Here is a 19,344-nt window from a genome sequence, read left to right as displayed (position 1 = left end):
GGCCTGGTATATGCTGTTCACTAGTTCTAGTGACCACCTTGTACCATGCCAAGCAACCCTTATGGTGTGGTTGTAAGTCAACCTTTTCGGACCAGCTGCCCTAGTGGTAGCGTAGGCTAAGCAGTCTTTGAGGCTAAACTCGTGAAGCGTGTTAAGCCAGCTGTTTTACCAAATGCAACCCCCTTTTATACCAATGAAAGGACACCACACAGATATATATTCAAAATATATATGTATTTATTTCTCAAAGTAACCCCTAGTCTCTTTATGAGCACAGGAGCACAAATCGTCAAACAAGATTATCACAGAATACACAGAAGTTGCACTTTATATGGATAGGCCCTGGTGGCCACTCGAACCATATACTAAAATAGTGGTATAAGTACCACGAACAGAAAAGGGAAAAGGCCTAGGGCCTCTAGAATCGCTGGGCCTACAAGGAGCTAACGTCAGTTAGTGACCAGGAGGTCCACGGGTGGCGTGTGCAGAGCAAATAGTCACACGCGTGCTCCCATAGGTTTCAATGGGTGCGTAAAAAGTACAAAGTTACTGCAAAAGGAATCTTCCGGATGACCTAGGAACTTAAGATTTGGAACACAGGCACTAGAGATGTATTACTACACATGGGCACAGGAGTACCAGCTTTACCTCACCCACAGGAAGCGGGTGCATAGGCCTCAAAGTGCGTCGGGTTTCTTCTATCTGTTCCGTTGAGCCTGGGACAAAGATGCTGCAGGCGGTCGGTCGGGAAGAGATGCAGTGGATCCAAGAGTGGATCGGAGATGTTGAAGACCTGTAAGCAGAGGGGACAGTGTTCACAGTCACTAGCCAGTGACCAGCGTGGCACCAGATGGGTACCAGGCGATGTCGGGTGCAAACAGGTGATGAGGGGTAGCTTGTCTCCGCAGCCACGTGGTCCCTGAAGGTCGACGACGTCCAGGAGTCGGCTCACGAGCTGTCCCACGCAGGCTCTCGCTGTCGGCGGTGTCGGCGACTTGATCGAAGCAAACAAGCCTTGGCAAAAGCAATTGTAGGAGGATTCGGAAATCAGCTGTTGGTTCTGACCAGCAAGGTCAGAGGGATTGCTCCTTTGGAGGGGAGCAAGGGCCAGTCTGGAGCAACCAGACCAGCGGTGTTTGTCGTAGATTTCGTCGCCAAGATGGCCACTAGCCAGCGGGCCAGCAACCGGTTAGGCGCGTCGAGTGGCAAAATGCAGAAGGGCCCCACGCAGATCGTGGAGATGCTGGAGGGCTCACCTTTGGTGCAGATGCTGCTCGAGGGTTGGGCTTCTCAGGACCCAAAGCACAACTTGGAGGGAGCCTCGGTTGTTGCACTGGTCAGCTTGTCGTAGTCGTTCCAAGATGGCTGGCTCCACGTGTCTCGGTGCCTCCACGGGTCTCCTCTTTTCAGGGACTGTGGATCGGGCGGTGAGAGGTCTGGAGGTCCAGGTCTTGTCAGTCTCTGGGCTCGGGCTCCGGCGGGAGGCGGCGGCAAAGCAGACGTTGATTCGCTGGATGGTGCTTGCGTTAGCAAGGTGGTCACTCCCTGACCACAGGGGAGATTTTCTTCAGTCTTCTGTGCAGCAGAATGTCGAAGTTCCCGTCTTCTTCTTAGTTTCAAGTTGATTCCAGGATGTCTGAAGTCTTAGGACACAGCTCCTACCTTTATTCGGATTCTAGGGGCCGGACTACCTGCTAGGTCCCTCCCTATGGGTGGGACCAGGAAGGGGGGTGGTTACACCCCCAATCCTTTGTCCAGCTCGCCCCAGGCCCGGGACTGGTGTGCCCCAGGACCGGTTTGAACTGGCATATGCACCGAGGCTCCTTGTGAGCCACAGGCATGTCTGGTTTCTTTCAAGCCCTACCTGACCAATACACAAAATCCTGTCTGGGGTGGTGCACGCACCTCCCCTGGCAGGAAACCCTTTGTCCACACCTCCCAAGCTGGAAGGACTCCCAGCAGCAGGAGGGCAGACTTGTGTCTGTGGTGGCAGCATCCATTTTGTGGAGCTGAGGCTATGTCTGATTTTACCCGGGTTTCAGGTACTGTACATGTCGTGTCCCTCTAGAAGGGTGGAATGCTAACCCCGTCGCCAGAATTGGCGAGGGGTTAGTATTCCAATTCGTATGACACCTTACTCGACATGTTTTGATAAAGCCAAACCAAAGATAGCATTTAACCGCGAGGTTCATAATGCACTTAAGAGTATATGGTATGACGATATCTGGAAACAGTAGAAGGAAGTTGTTCCGACCACTGCAGACAGGCTCAGCTCATGCCAGAGCACCATCTCACATGGAACCAAGCACTCTGCCTTCAGGATTGTTAAGGCCTGCCATAGGAGTGACTTATAGGTTACCAGGTGTCCCATTTAAGTTTAGGTATAGGTATACTACACCTAAGTAAGAGGTGATTACACCAACTTACCCCAGCTGAGTGATCAGCCAGTTGTGTCAGATTGTTAGGCCAAGCCTGGGGTGGCATAATACATGCTTCAGCCCCTGGCAGGCCTTGGATACACCAATGCCCTGGGTACCTAGTGTACACTGGTACAGGGGCTGACAGGGTGATCCAACCAATTGGGTATGTACCTAGGGTACATGGAGTCCATTTTACAGAGAGAGCAGATAGCCTGAGAGCCTGAATGGCAGGATCTCAGGCCAACTAAGTCGAAAAACCAGCTAGACACTAGGCAAAAATTTGGGGGTAACCATAGTCAGATATCCACCTTCCTACACTTAGCCACTGTGAGAACATGCGTCACTCCATTTTCATGCTGGAGTTCCCAAGAATGCTGTCTCTCGGAGACTCATTCCGCCTAGAATGAAGCACGGGACTCCTTTATGCCTTCTTGCTACTACCTCTGTTTCCCGAGTTCAGAAGAAGATCAGCAACAACCAGGCAAGTCATTCTAGTCACTCTGGATTGGGCCTGGAGAGTGTGGCACCTGGACTTTCTAGGATTGAATATCGGTTCTCCGATCTAGCTGGCACTTCAGGCGACTTCCTTTTGCAAAATCAGGGCACAGACCTGCACCCAAACCTGCACTATCTTCACCTCCATGCATGGAGATTAAGCGGTGACACTTGATTCCCTTTGACCTTCCCCTCAAGGTTGTTAATGTCATCCAGGCTTCTGTGTTTGCTGGGACAAGTTTGTGTCTTGGTGTGGTGCCCGTAAGTTGGACCTGTTGCAGGCAACAGTGTTGTATGTGTTGTTGCTTGCTTTGTTTCTAGCCCGGCATGGACTTAAAGGTTACCTGCCAGCACTTTTAACCTTTTTATATTTGCCTGATCAACTGTCCTTTAAATCACATGTTATGCGTTTTTTAAAAGGTTTACAACACAATGTTCTACCTAAGCCATTCATGAATGCATAGTGGTACTTCAGTCTGGTTCTCCTGTTTCTAATGTGTACCCTTTTTTTTTTTTTGAAAGGGGTTTTGGGGTGGTGCACCACCAAGTAGGTTTGTCAGTAAATTACACCAAGTGGTCTGTAGTTGGTATATAAACAAAGTCTTTATTTTAATTCAGTTGTTGAAACAAAGCCTCAGCCAACGCGTTTCGTTCAAAAATGAACTTCGTCAGGGCTGGAAAGATGCAAAGAGACATAACAAAAGTAGACGCACCGTACAAAACATTTAAAAATACATATAAAAGACATCAATTAGGGAAAGAAGAAAACTTTTTTATAATTGTTATCTTAAACAAACTGAAAGTGAAAGCACAGGACACATCAGGAATATACTTTGTCTTGTTGATATGTCGAACAACACACTTCCAAGAGAAACTAACGTACAACCTTACACAAAAGAATATTAAGTAATTCAATATGCAAAGCTGCACAGTTGTGACGTCATGGTTCTACTAAGGATAAGCTTTTGATTTACTAAAAGTGGATGGTTTAATTAGGGTGTCCCTATCTGGAACCTTATTTTCGTAACAAGGATTTGTGTCTTTCTATCCCATCTTGCCCCATGATATAAAGATGATTAGGTCATGAACAGGGGAGAAGAGAAGAAGGGGAGAGAAGAGGCTGGGGGAAGGGGACTAAACAGGTGTGTATCAGTGAGATAGGGCACAGGAGGACACGTACCATGAGTAACAATGCAAGTGCAATCCAATAGCGCCGGGGTTCATGTAAACCAGGAGTCGTCTTCTCGATAGGTTACGAAATGTGCTGGGTGAACAGTCCTTTTCAGTCATCCAGTACCACCATGATAAGGGCACTGTACACGTATCTGTTAAAGCAGAGTAGATGTGTAAATAACTAGTGCTAATTTAACATTAAAATAATTTCAAAGTTGACCCCCATCTAAGATTCTGAGGTCCCGTTCCCTAAGGTGTCTGAACGGCAAAGTGTGAGTAAGTCCCTAAATTTCAAGGATCCACTGCATTCAACTAAATAATCAAACACAAAAAGGACCAGGTTCCTTTTATTCAAAAAATGACTGTAAGGCCGGCATTGGTTCGTCAGATGGAGAAAGCTAAGAACATCAAGCAGAATTCCGCCTACCCATGGTGTGCGGTTAATCCACCAGAGTTTGCAAAACAACGTAATTAAAGTGACTAAGTTTAAGGTCAAAATGGGACGCTTAGGAAACAAGGCCAGTGGTCATAAAGTCGGGAAGACAATGGCTCACATAATGCGTGTCACAGAAAGTGTATGATTTAGTATAAATGAGTTGCCCCATACCAATGAATCAATGGGATAGGTAATAAACAATATCCCATAACGTAGGACCCATGCCGTGCCCCGAAAACAATAAAAAGTCACAAACAGAGTAAAAATGGGACACGTGCGCCTAGAGGGCGAGTCACAACGAAAATGTAAGAAAAATAATTAACAAGATCCCATAATATAGGACCCATGCCGTGCCCCGAAAAGCAACATACAATAACAAACAAACCAAGACACGTTTGCCTAGAGGGCGAGACACACTATAAAGAAACATTAGGAAAGTGGCCCCTATGCCACATGATCGAAACGGCATTGAATGGCCAAAAAAATTCGAAAAAGATAGGACCATGCCGTATGTCCGCCCCTGCATAAAGATATCTACATAGTACCCCTCATACCTGTGATAAGAAGGTAGTTCGCGTCCTCCCCTGGGAGTATCCCGTGAAATGACCGGGGCAGACGCTGGGTTTAAAACCACGGGCATGCGTGTGCAAGATCAGCGCACGTCATCGCGTTTCACCAAGTTGAAACTGAGCGTGTGATAGTTAGCCAATGGAAGTCATATTTGGGCCGTTTCCAAGGAGACCCGGTTTGATACTCAGAAGCGTCAAGTCATGACAGGAGCTGTCAGAGGGTGTGTCGGGGATAAGCCAATGTGGGTCAGGGTTGGCGCCGCGTTAGCGGTTTAAAGCGCGCCATGGTCGAAAATGAGGGCTTTAAAAAGATAAAAGCTAGACAAACGCCCAATTCTAAATATAAATACTACGGGGTTGAAGGCTGGAAAGGCGCCCTATTGTAAAGGGAAATGCCCATTTGTAAAGGGCAAGCCACTCGATGCGGTAAATATTGACAAGGTGTGTTCCGAAGTCCTTCACTTATAACAAGCTGGACACAAGTAAATGCAACCAGGTGAAAGACTAGAAAATGCGCCCGTTTGAAACAGGAAAAAGCCACAAAAGTATGGTAAAATGTGCAAGATTAGCGCGATGTTAACACATATCACGGAGTTGACACCGGGCATGTGATAGGTAGCCAATGAAAAACTGGCTTGAACCGTTTCCAAGGAGACCCGGTTAAATACTAAGACGGCTGACGTGACGTTGGAACAGAGACGTCAGACTCGTCACGTCATGTAGGGGGCTCTCAGAAGGTGTGTCAGTTATAAACCAATGTGTGTGAGAGCTTGCGAAGCGTCATCGGTATGAGGCGCGCCATATTCGAAGATAAAAGCTGCAACGTCGAAAGCTGGGAAAGCGCCCAATTTTGAAGATAAATGCAGCGAGGTTAAAAGTTTAAAAAAGCGCCCATTTGTAACGTGAAATGCCACAGAAAAAATGACGACGCAGTGCGTGTTACAGGAGTGTGTCCGGAGGGCCACCACTTGTGTCTCGATGAACACAAAGCGTGGGGCATACGTAAAGTTCCCATCTACACATATAAATTTGGCCTATTTGGATATAAAGGTCAAAATTATATTGAATGACGGTAAGTTGGGGGCTTACCTGGGAAACATCAGAAAAATGATTAACATGTGTTAATCAGGTCCACCCAGGTGTGTGGGAGGGAGGCGCTATATCGAAGATAGAGAGCGCGCCAAAAACGAAGGTAAATAAGAAAAATGTGAAAAGCTCTAAAGGCAAAAAATCGCCGAATACGTAAATGTGTAATGAAAGTGCACTGCCTTTGCGATTCTAAGGCGTGCTGGGTCGGAAAAGAGCCAAGTGCCAGTCGTTTAAGTAGAGCAGTGTCTAATAGGTGAATGGTTGTGCGCCGGTTTACAGGATAAAAATCGATGCGAAAGAATTTGGAGAAACATGTAGGTATAATCCTGATCGTGTTACATACATGTCAAAGTTGGCACTAATGATAGGCAATAATGAATTGATAAAATACACAAAGGTGCAAGGAACTATGGAGAACACAGAGTTTTAAGATGCAGGCGCATTCAATGCCATACTATCCCAATCCACGAGGGTGGGCTCAAGTCCAGAGAGAACGAACATCGTGGTCCTAGGTGTGGCCAATGATGAGTTAGTGTGGCTCACACAAAAGCAGAGCTCTGTAAAGTTCTCTGTGTTCTAGAGTCAGGTTATCTCGAAACCACGAGGACGTGCTCAGGTCAAGAAATAATGAAATTCATGGTCCGAATTATGCCCCATTGAGACCGACCGCAATCTGCATATCCACTTGGATTCGGTCTGTCTCAATACGAGATCTCTGTTACCTCCCCGTTTATTTATGGGAATGTGGTCTATGCCAATAAAAAGAAAGGACCTGTCATTCGGATGTTCCCTATTGTAGTGTTCAGTCATGGGATATCGTGTATCGTTGTTAATCAGCGCGCGTCGGTGTTCTTGGATACGGGTTTTCAGACATCGTGCTGTACTGCCTACATAGACCTTTCCGCATGGGCACTTCAGTGTGTATATCACGTATTTAGTGTTGCAATTAATGAAGTGCCTAATGTGATGCGTTTTACCCGTGTTGAAACTGAATTCTTTGCATTTGTTACGTCCCAGGATGCATATGTTGCAGGAAGTGCATGTAAAGAAACCCACAGGGGGTTTCGGTAACCAGGTGTTGTTTGTCTTCTGGGTGGTCACATAGCTAGGACATAGGGACCTTCTAAGTGTAAGTCCTCTTCTGTACACCAGAGAAGGTTTGTCAGTGATGGTGGTGCGAAGTCTGGGGATATCTGTCAGTAGGTGCCAGTGCTTTCTAAAAGCTTTAAAGATTTTATCACTGTGTGCGGTATAATTTGTGAAAAAACTGATTCTTTCACCTGTTTTGTGATTAATGCCAGAGTTCCGACTCGCCGCTCTGTCAGTTTGTAGGAGAGTCTGAGTTCTGGGAAGTTTAAGGACTCTACATTCAGCTCTGTCTAGAACGTTGGGGTGATATCCCCTGTGTTTGAAACGCTGTTTGATGTCATTAATGTTCTCCCTAAATCCTTGTTCCTCACTGCACAGCCGTCTAGTTCTTACCATCTCCCCATAAGGTATGTTGGAGATGACGGAGCTGGCATGCGCACTTGAGGCATGTAAAACACTATTGCATGCGGTCTTTTTTCTAAACATAGTGCTATGTATTATGCCCTCTCTGATGTAAAAATGGATGTCCAGAAAATCAATACTTTCCTTGCTATATGACATCGTTAATTGCACGTTAAAGGAGTTATTGTTGAGGTACATTAAATACTCCTTGAGCTGGATTTCCGAGCCGGACCATAGACACACAATATCGTCTATGTACCTCCCCCAGAAGACGATGTAATTGGTCCAGGGGGAGGCATTCCTGCTCCATGCGTGCTCCCTCTCATACCACCCCATGAAGAGGCCCGCATAAGAGGGAGCAAACCTGGTACCCATGGCTGTACCTTGAAGTTGGTGGTACCACCTTTCATCATGTTTGAAAAAGTTGTTGGTGAGGATTAGCTCAATCATCTCCATGATCATGAGGTTGTATGAATAATGGTCAGCCCCTTCCTTATCAAGGTAATGTCGGACAGCCAATAACCCCAATTCTCTTTGTATGCAGGTGTATAGTCCCACCACATCTAATGTGACGAACATAAGGTCATCGGACCATGTAAATCCATCCAGTTTAACAAGAATGTCCTTGCTGTCTTTGAGGTAGGAGGGTAGATTGACAACATGTTTTTGTAGTGTGATATCAACAAATTCGGACATTCGTTCTGTCGGGGATCCCACCCCCGAGATGATTGGTCGGCCTGGTGGGAACTTCCCACCCTTGTGGACCTTGGGGAGGATATATATGCAGGGGTAGCGAGCCTGGTAGACAAAGAGGTATCTGAATTCATTTTCAGTTAACAGGCATTCATTCTTCCATTCAGTCAATCGGCCATTGATGTTAGTCTGTAGGTTTTGGATAGGGTTATACTCAATAGGCTCATAACATTGCTGATCTCCTAGTTGTCGTGCTATTTCCCCCATGTAATCCTCAATGTTCATTACAACCACGTTGCCACCCTTGTCGGCCTCCCTGATCACAATTTCCTTATCCTTCTGTAATCTGTTCAGGGCCTCCCTCTCCTGTCTTGTCAGATTGTAACGATTTTGTCTATGTGGGCCAGTGCTTTCCAATCTATATAGTTCCTCAGTGATTTTTTCTCCAAATCTATCGATATTGGGATGATATCCCCCTTGTGGTACAAATTTTGATCTACATTTCAAACCGGTATCACGGTTACAATCCTCAGTAATGTCTAAATCATTCAAAATAGTTTGCATGTCAGGCATCTCATCATCCTCTAAAGATAATAAAGTTTGTACATGTCTAATGTCCTCGATGGTTTTATCAGTGACAGAGACATTTGAAACATTAGGGACAGGAAAAGCTGTTTGCTGTGAAAAAAACTCTTTTAATTTTAATGTACGTAGAAATTTGTATAGATCAACATGTACATCAACTAGGTCACCATATTGAGTTGGACAGAAACCTAGTCCCTTCTTAAGAACAGTGCATTCGTTTATGTCTAATTGCCTGTGTGAGAGGTTGATGATTTGGAGATCCATTGGTGAATTCTGGGCAACCTCCAGACTAGTACTAACCCCCGTGGTGGAAAGTCTAGTTTGGTTCTGAGGGACCAGGGCCCCATCTGTTCTTAATCCTTCTTGGAGCGCAGTCGCATATTGTGACTGTCCGTTCCGCCTGTAGCGCCTCCCGCCTCTCCTTGTTTTCTGGGACCCTTTCTCTGTTGTCTGTCTCCCTCCCTTAGTCTTTCCAATTCTTTCTGGAAGTTGGTTGCTCCTACCCCTAAAGGGACCTCACTATTTAAGGGGGCTGAGCTGTTACTCTCGTTCGAGGTGAGTGAGGTAGTACTATTAGATCTATTGCCTGTACTGTCTTCTCTAACTCTTTTTCTATCTCCCACAGCACTGGTATTATCATACCTTTTTGCAAAGGTATAAATCCTGCCGTCCTTGTAGTCTTTATCATCTCTTTTAATCTTACGCATTTTCTTGTCTCTCAGGTATTGTTGGTGCTCTTCTATTACCTTATTAAGGATAACATAATTCTTATCAACTAGTTCCTTACAATCCATAGCTTCAATTACTTTTTCTAGCTCATCGATTTCTTCCTGCAATTTCTGCCCCTTTTCATGTGCATGTTTAATTAATATCTTCATCATTGTTTGAGAAGATTTTTCCAAATTGTGTTCCCACTCTCCCAATAGTGGACCACTTAAGTCCTCAAACGTAGGAAAGATAAGGATTCTTAGCCCCCTGGGGATTTTGTTGTTATCGATGTATTGTTGGAGAGTCACACCGTCCCACCAGCGAGCAAGTTCTTGTTTCTTTATTCTTTCAAGTTTAACAAAACATGTCCGTAATCCCGAGTCTTGTTGTTCCACAGTTGGTGCAGAGGTAACTGCGCTGAATCCTTTCCCGAATAAGTCCTGTGCAATTTCTTCTCTTCTATCAATGAGTTTAGGCATGTTTTAGGGTATCCAGGGAAGCGTAATGGAGTGCAGATCAGTCCAAAATAGACTTAAGGCAAACAGGATTAACGGCGGACTCCAAAGACTGCACCTCCTTACTGAGTTCCCAATGTAAATAGAATAGTATTAGATGATGGTGTGCATACTAACACCCCTGCATCCGCCGTTGATGGATGCTAACTGCCAAGCAGATCAGTGAGAATTCGAAAGGGGTTTTGGGGTGGTGCACCACCAAGTAGGTTTGTCAGTAAATTACACCAAGTGGTCTGTAGTTGGTATATAAACAAAGTCTTTATTTTAATTCAGTTGTTGAAACAAAGCCTCAGCCAACGCGTTTCGTTCAAAAATGAACTTCGTCAGGGCTGGAAAGATGCAAAGAGACATAACATAAGTAGACGCACCGTACAAAACATTTAAAAATACATATAAAAGACATCAATTAGGGAAAGAAGAAAACTTTTTTATAATTGTTATCTTAAACAAACTGAAAGTGAAAGCACAGGACACATCAGGAATATACTTTGTCTTGTTGATATGTCGAACAACACACTTCCAAGAGAAACTAACGTACAACCTTACACAAAAGAATATTAAGTAATTCAATATGCAAAGCTGCACAGTTGTGACGTCATGGTTCTACTAAGGATAAGCTTTTGATTTACTAAAAGTGGATGGTTTAATTAGGGTGTCCCTATCGGGAACCTTATTTTCGTAACAAGGATTTGTGTCTTTCTATCCCATCTTGCCCCATGATATCAAGATGATTAGGTCATGAACAGGGGAGAAGAGAAGAAGGGGAGAGAAGAGGCTGGGGGAAGGGGACTAAACAGGTGTGTATCAGTGAGATAGGGCACAGGAGGACACGTACCATGAGTAACAATGCAAGTGCAATCCAATAGCGCCGGGGTTCATGTAAACCAGGAGTCGTCTTCTCGATAGGTTACGAAATGTGCTGGGTGAACAGTCCTTTTCAGTCATCCAGTACCACCATGATAAGGGCACTGTACACGTATCTGTTAAAGCAGAGTAGATGTGTAAATAACTAGTGCTAATTTAACATTAAAATAATTTCAAAGTTGACCCCCATCTAAGATTCTGAGGTCCCGTTCCCTAAGGTGTCTGAACGGCAAAGTGTGAGTAAGTCCCTAAATTTCAAGGATCCACTGCATTCAACTAAATAATCAAACACAAAAAGGACCAGGTTCCTTTTATTCAAAAAATGACTGTAAGGCCGGCATTGGTTCGTCAGATGGAGAAAGCTAAGAACATCAAGCAGAATTCCGCCTACCCATGGTGTGCGGTTAATCCACCAGAGTTTGCAAAACAACGTAATTAAAGTGACTAAGTTTAAGGTCAAAATGGGACGCTTAGGAAACAAGGCCAGTGGTCATAAAGTCGGGAAGACAATGGCTCACATAATGCGTGTCACAGAAAGTGTATGATTTAGTATAAATGAGTTGCCCCATACCAATGAATCAATGGGATAGGTAATAAACAATATCCCATAACGTAGGACCCATGCCGTGCCCCGAAAACAATAAAAAGTCACAAACAGAGTAAAAATGGGACACGTGCGCCTAGAGGGCGAGTCACAACGAAAATGTAAGAAAAATAATTAACAAGATCCCATAATATAGGACCCATGCCGTGCCCCGAAAAGCAACATACAATAACAAACAAACCAAGACACGTTTGCCTAGAGGGCGAGACACACTATAAAGAAACATTAGGAAAGTGGCCCCTATGCCACATGATCGAAACGGCATTGAATGGCCCAAAAAATTCGAAAAAGATAGGACCATGCCGTATGTCCGCCCCTGCATAAAGATATCTACATAGTACCCCTCATACCTGTGATAAGAAGGTAGTTCGCGTCCACCCCTGGGAGTATCCCGTGAAATGACCGGGGCAGACGCTGGGTTTAAAACCACGGGCATGCGTGTGCAAGATCAGCGCACGTCATCGCGTTTCACCAAGTTGAAACTGAGCGTGTGATAGTTAGCCAATGGAAGTCATATTTGGGCCGTTTCCAAGGAGACCCGGTTTGATACTCAGAAGCGTCAAGTCATGACAGGAGCTGTCAGAGGGTGTGTCGGGGATAAGCCAATGTGGGTCAGGGTTGGCGCCGCGTTAGCGGTTTAAAGCGCGCCATGGTCGAAAATGAGGGCTTTAAAAAGATAAAAGCTAGACAAACGCCCAATTCTAAATATAAATACTACGGGGTTGAAGGCTGGAAAGGCGCCCTATTGTAAAGGGAAATGCCCATTTGTAAAGGGCAAGCCACTCGATGCGGTAAATATTGACAAGGTGTGTTCCGAAGTCCTTCACTTATAACAAGCTGGACACAAGTAAATGCAACCAGGTGAAAGACTAGAAAATGCGCCCGTTTGAAACAGGAAAAAGCCACAAAAGTATGGTAAAATGTGCAAGATTAGCGCGATGTTAACACATATCACGGAGTTGATACCGGGCATGTGATAGGTAGCCAATGAAAAACTGGCTTGAACCGTTTCCAAGGAGACCCGGTTAAATACTAAGACGGCTGACGTGACGTTGGAACAGAGACGTCAGACTCGTCACGTCATGTAGGGGGCTCTCAGAAGGTGTGTCAGTTATAAACCAATGTGTGTGAGAGCTTGCGAAGCGTCATCGGTATGAGGCGCGCCATATTCGAAGATAAAAGCTGCAACGTCGAAAGCTGGGAAAGCGCCCAATTTTGAAGATAAATGCAGCGAGGTTAAAAGTTTAAAAAAGCGCCCATTTGTAACGTGAAATGCCACAGAAAAAATGACGACGCAGTGCGTGTTACAGGAGTGTGTCCGGAGGGCCACCACTTGTGTCTCGATGAACACAAAGCGTGGGGCATACGTAATTTACCCCCTACATTTCCTGTTTCAAACGGGCGCATTTTCTAGTCTTTCACCTGGTTGCATTTACTTGTGTCCAGCTTGTTATAAGTGAAGGACTTCGGAACACACCTTGTCAATATTTACCGCATCGAGTGGCTTGCCCTTTACAAATGGGCATTTCCCTTTACAATAGGGCGCCTTTCCAGCCTTCAACCCCGTAGTATTTATATTTAGAATTGGGCGTTTGTCTAGCTTTTATCTTTTTAAAGCCCTCATTTTCGACCATGGCGCGCTTTAAACCGCTAACGCGGCGCCAACCCTGACCCACATTGGCTTATCCCCGACACACCCTCTGACAGCTCCTGTCATGACTTGACGCTTCTGAGTATCAAACCGGGTCTCCTTGGAAACGGCCCAAATATGACTTCCATTGGCTAACTATCACACGCTCAGTTTCAACTTGGTGAAACGCGATGACGTGCGCTGATCTTGCACACGCATGCCCGTGGTTTTAAACCCAGCGTCTGCCCCGGTCATTTCACGGGATACTCCCAGGGGAGGACGCGAACTACCTTCTTATCACAGGTATGAGGGGTACTATGTAGATATCTTTATGCAGGGGCGGACATACGGCATGGTCCTATCTTTTTCGAATTTTTTTGGCCATTCAATGCCGTTTCGATCATGTGGCATAGGGGCCACTTTCCTAATGTTTCTTTATAGTGTGTCTCGCCCTCTAGGCAAACGTGTCTTGGTTTGTTTGTTATTGTATGTTGCTTTTCGGGGCACGGCATGGGTCCTATATTATGGGATCTTGTTAATTATTTTTCTTACATTTTCGTTGTGACTCGCCCTCTAGGCGCACGTGTCCCATTTTTACTCTGTTTGTGACTTTTTATTGTTTTCGGGGCACGGCATGGGTCCTACGTTATGGGATATTGTTTATTACCTATCCCATTGATTCATTGGTATGGGGCAACTCATTTATACTAAATCATACACTTTCTGTGACACGCATTATGTGAGCCATTGTCTTCCCGACTTTATGACCACTGGCCTTGTTTCCTAAGCGTCCCATTTTGACCTTAAACTTAGTCACTTTAATTACGTTGTTTTGCAAACTCTGGTGGATTAACCGCACACCATGGGTAGGCGGAATTCTGCTTGATGTTCTTAGCTTTCTCCATCTGACGAACCAATGCCGGCCTTACAGTCATTTTTTGAATAAAAGGAACCTGGTCCTTTTTGTGTTTGATTATTTAGTTGAATGCAGTGGATCCTTGAAATTTAGGGACTTACTCACACTTTGCCGTTCAGACACCTTAGGGAACGGGACCTCGGAATCTTAGATGGGGGTCAACTTTGAAATTATTTTAATGTTAAATTAGCACTAGTTATTTACACATCTACTCTGCTTTAACAGATACGTGTACAGTGCCCTTATCATGGTGGTACTGGATGACTGAAAAGGACTGTTCACCCAGCACATTTCGTAACCTATCGAGAAGACGACTCCTGGTTTACATGAACCCCGGCGCTATTGGATTGCACTTGCATTGTTACTCATGGTACGTGTCCTCCTGTGCCCTATCTCACTGATACACACCTGTTTAGTCCCCTTCCCCCAGCCTCTTCTCTCCCCTTCTTCTCTTCTCCCCTGTTCATGACCTAATCATCTTTATATCATGGGGCAAGATGGGATAGAAAGACACAAATCCTTGTTACGAAAATAAGGTTCCAGATAGGGACACCCTAATTAAACCATCCACTTTTAGTAAATCAAAAGCTTATCCTTAGTAGAACCATGACGTCACAACTGTGCAGCTTTGCATATTGAATTACTTAATATTCTTTTGTGTAAGGTTGTACGTTAGTTTCTCTTGGAAGTGTGTTGTTCGACATATCAACAAGACAAAGTATATTCCTGATGTGTCCTGTGCTTTCACTTTCAGTTTGTTTAAGATAACAATTATAAAAAAGTTTTCTTCTTTCCCTAATTGATGTCTTTTATATGTATTTTTAAATGTTTTGTACGGTGCGTCTACTTATGTTATGTCTCTTTGCATCTTTCCAGCCCTGACGAAGTTCATTTTTGAACGAAACGCGTTGGCTGAGGCTTTGTTTCAACAACTGAATTAAAATAAAGACTTTGTTTATATACCAACTACAGACCACTTGGTGTAATTTACTGACAAACCTACTTGGTGGTGCACCACCCCAAAACCCCTTTCGAATTCTCACTGATCTGCTTGGCAGTTAGCATCCATCAACGGCGGATGCAGGGGTGTTAGTATGCACACCATCATCTAATACTATTCTATTTACATTGGGAACTCAGTAAGGAGGTGCAGTCTTTGGAGTCCGCCGTTAATCCTGTTTGCCTTAAGTCCTTTTTTTTTTTTTACCGATTTACAGTTGCCCATTATGCCTACTTACCCTTAAAGTGGTAGTCCTGTCTGCATCACATCGGCACAATCGATGAGTGGACTGCATTCCCTTTCGTTCGAGCCTCCCCAAATCACATTTTATAGACAAACTTGTGTTAAGGACGAGCTGCATCTGATGGAGACTTCTAGCTACAGATTCCTTAACTTAGAATTTCCCAGGTGTCCGACTGGATCCGAAACTTTTGCGTAAGCAGTGCCCCTGCATGGCAACGTATTGATCAATATGGCTCTGTGTGCTGACGTCAGATTTGTAGGCGCCCGATATGACGTCGCAATCACCTATATACTCGCCACCAAGTTGTGCGGATGTCAGTTCTTTTCTTTGTGTGCCAGTTAGCACTGATCCGGAGAAGAGCTACCCCTCTGTCTCGTTTGACAAACTTTTTTCAACGGTTAGTTGCATATTTTTTCATTGTGTGTCAAGGGATTACCTCTAGAAAGGTAGGCTTTAAGCCTTGTGGCGCCTCTTAACCCGCCATGACAGTTACTGACCCGAACCTTGTGTGCTTATGGTGTATCAAGGGCAACCATGACCTGAAGTTGTGCTCAGACTGCCGGGCCATGGCGCTGAAGGCTTTGAGGAAGTGTTCCCTAAAGCTGCTTGTGGCCTGGCAGTCGACGCCATTGTCCAAAAGCGTGCACATTAGTGTCACTGTCTCCATGCCTCCACTGTGTTATTTTTAACTTGAACAGTGGGAACAGTCCGTGAGATTTAACAAATCGATTGGAACCAAGCAAAACTCTGCCTAAGTAACACCTTTTTCCCATATCTGGCACCCTGAAGCAGCCTAACTTTAAAACAAGACTGTTATAGATCAAAATGAGATACGCCGGTTCTCTGAAATTCTTCATGTAGGGAAATGCAACATTATTTTTCTTATTCTTCTTCCCTAAGATATTTGTTTTCCTCTTTCTTTCCCTGATGCACTATATATTTGTTTAATACTATGCTACATAATGAGTGTTGCTGTTGAGATTACAAAAGGTACTGGTTTTAAATCTTTGCATATTCTACTCTTTTTACCTTTTAACTAAACACCCACAATTGGAAACGAAAATGGGATCATGACACTAATGTGCTCTGCAACAGTAGTAACTCTTCTCTTCTTTAATGCTTGGAGCTTCAGGCACCTGCATCCAAACTATATGCAAAATGCAGGTGAAAAAACGTGTCTCACAGATTACTAACTTAACTCGTAGTGCATGAAGTGGCTATTATAAGTCGCACACACTATACCACACTGCAGTTTATTTCAATTGTGCCAGCACTCTTATAGTTTATTTTCACTCCCTTTTCTAAATTTTAACTTCACTACACTACTTTTTTGCTATTTTCGGGTACTCTGGAGCCATCGCTCTATTCTCTAAAAATAATTTGCTGCACTCCGTTTACATAGCACTCGGTGGTGGCTATGACTGGTCTCTAATTGCATCTAAACTCATGATGTTCATCACATCTATTACAGCCTTGAGAAAGCCCTGGTCCAAATGGCCGCTAAAGGGCGAAACGTGTGTCGGCTGTCTAGAAATAATCCCTGTAACACTCTGGCGATTGATGGAAATTCATAAATCAAGAATAAATATGAAGAATAAAAGTAAAAAATAAATTCCAATTGGAATCTCAAAGTTTCTTTGTTAAAGGTATGCTAACATTTGCTAAGGAGGAGTACAAACTCATATATTTTCCTGGCGCCATCGAGCACAACTCCTTGGAGGTCCAGATCGAGGAAGAGAAGGTCGCAGGACCCCTCCAGGAGGACAAAGTCTTCTTCACCGCACTCGAGGTCCTCAGGACACTGATGGCAGAAGCACAAGTAGAAGCAGACTGACTTTAACTTCACCTTGTCCGGTGAGGTTTGACGAGACGAGTGAGGAAAATCAATGTTCCAGGCACGGTTCTACCAAGCCGGTGCCAGGTCCTACTCTGCGCCTCACACCGTTTCCGGGAGCCGGAGCGTCCCCCTCAAATGAAAGAGTTTTAAGAGACCATGCACTGAGTATTTGAGCGGGCTGACCCCTCAGGTGCGCCTCCGGGCCCCACGGAGTCGGTAGAGGCCCCATCGGATTTTGCGCTGATGACTCTGGCCTCAGCGGGGTCTCATGGATCCTATTCCAGATCGGTGCTGGCCGTGCCAACACGACCTTCCCCAGCGCCATTCCTCAAGTCTATGCTCCCAACACCAGCCCAGTTCTGATTCCCGATAACTTAGTTGGATCGGCATCAATCTATGCTGATTCTGGTATTGAGAGAGCCCAGGGGCTCTAGGTCATTACCTGGACATTTTGAGGTGGTTTTAGAAATGGGAGAGGAGTGGGAGTGGTCACTGGACCCTATAGGACTCCATTTGGGCACTCATGGTGACAAATTGGCCTGGTATAAGGAGCTTGCGGAGGCCAGTGGACTGGATTTCTCTCCAGATACTGGTATGCTCTCTCCACCTACTTTGACTATGGAGGAGGGAGCTTCTTATTGTGTTGTAGTGAAGAGGGCAGCAGAGGTGCCTGAACTGGTGCTGTCCTCAGTGCAGCTCACGACTTACCTCTTGACTGAAGTGCTTCAGCCTGAGGCTTCCTCATCCAAACTCCTTTTGTCATTATTAATGAAGCACTGAGGGATGTCCTTCTAGTCACGTGGTCCAAGCCTAGCACAAGGGCTCCTGTGAACATGACAATAGCATGCCACCATTGCCCAGCCCCAGGTGATCTAAGTTTCCTCAGCCAACATCCTACCCCTGAGAGCTTGGTGGTCTAAGCTTCAACATCCCATGACGCGTTCCCTTCCACTACTCCCTACAGGGAATCCTAGAGGCTGGACGCACTTCGGAGGACTATGTTTTCTTCAGCCAGCTTAGCATTGCGGTTGGTGAACACTGCATGTCTTTTGGGCTGTTTCTCACTCACCTTATTGGAAACAGTTGCACAAGCGCTGCTACAGGTCCCTGAGGAGGCCCGGGCTGGACTCTCCCTAGCAGTGAGAGATGGAAGGGATGCTTCAAAGTTTACTATTAGTTGTGGTCTGGATACGACTGACTCGCTGGGCAGTGCGGTTTTGTTGACCTTGCGGACCACACCTGGCTGAGAACATCTGGCTTTTCCGGGCATGTCTAGACCAACCTCATGGACATGCCCTTCGATGGGACTCATCTATTCTTAGAGAAAAGACGAGTTGGCTGGCAGAGGATCTTCTTATCTTGCTCCGAGAGGAAGTTACAGCTCTTGTGGCCAAGGGTGCTATAGAAAGGGTTACCATTTCAAAAGTAAACCACAATACTACAATCAGGATCGGGGCTGTTCGTGTCCAATTGGAAGGTATCAGAATTTATTTGCACATATTTAAAGCAAAACAATAAATAAACATTTACGTGAACAGGGCGTGACGGGGTATTGGGAAATCATCAGATTTCCTTACCACAGGCAAGTGACGTAAAAGTGACTCTTGATGAAAATACAAAAAAACAGTAGTCACAATAACACAAACATCTTATACTCCACAAAATTCTCAATCAGAAGTTTAGAGTTTAAGACACGATTGTCGACGACGTTTCGATCCCCAATAGCGGTTATGGGATCATCACCAGGACTAAGCAATCAAGCTGCTAGATATTGTCTCTACCAGATAATGCGTTACCGAGGGTAAGTAACTTGTTCATGCCAAGCAAAGGTGGTGGTACTTTTTCATGTCAGACTAGCCATTACATTTCTGACCTTCTGTACTCCATCTCATCTCTCAAAAGAGGAAGAGAGTCTTAATCATGTAAACCCTAGTTTTAAATTAATTGCACCAGAGAACATTAGGTTTGGGATCAGCTCTTTGTGGGGTTCTCTGGGGCAAAGGAAAGCAAGATGGTGCAGAAACAGGCCATCTCTTGCTGGATAGTTCTGTGCATCAAGATCTGCCAAGCATTGG

At 45.0% G+C, this 19,344-nt stretch overlaps 1 protein-coding gene across 5 annotated transcripts in view; it reads left to right on the top strand.

The window, feature by feature from the left end:
* GBF1 (golgi brefeldin A resistant guanine nucleotide exchange factor 1) overlaps nt 1–19,344 on the top strand; it is a 2,300,480-nt gene that overhangs the window by 1,835,443 nt on the left and 445,693 nt on the right. The window lies entirely within an intron of this gene.

This window comes from Triturus cristatus, chromosome 1_2 (assembly GCF_964204655.1).
Source record: "Triturus cristatus chromosome 1_2, aTriCri1.1, whole genome shotgun sequence".
NCBI lineage: Eukaryota > Metazoa > Chordata > Amphibia > Caudata > Salamandridae > Triturus > Triturus cristatus.
This window is presented reverse-complemented; position numbering and strand designations above follow the sequence as displayed.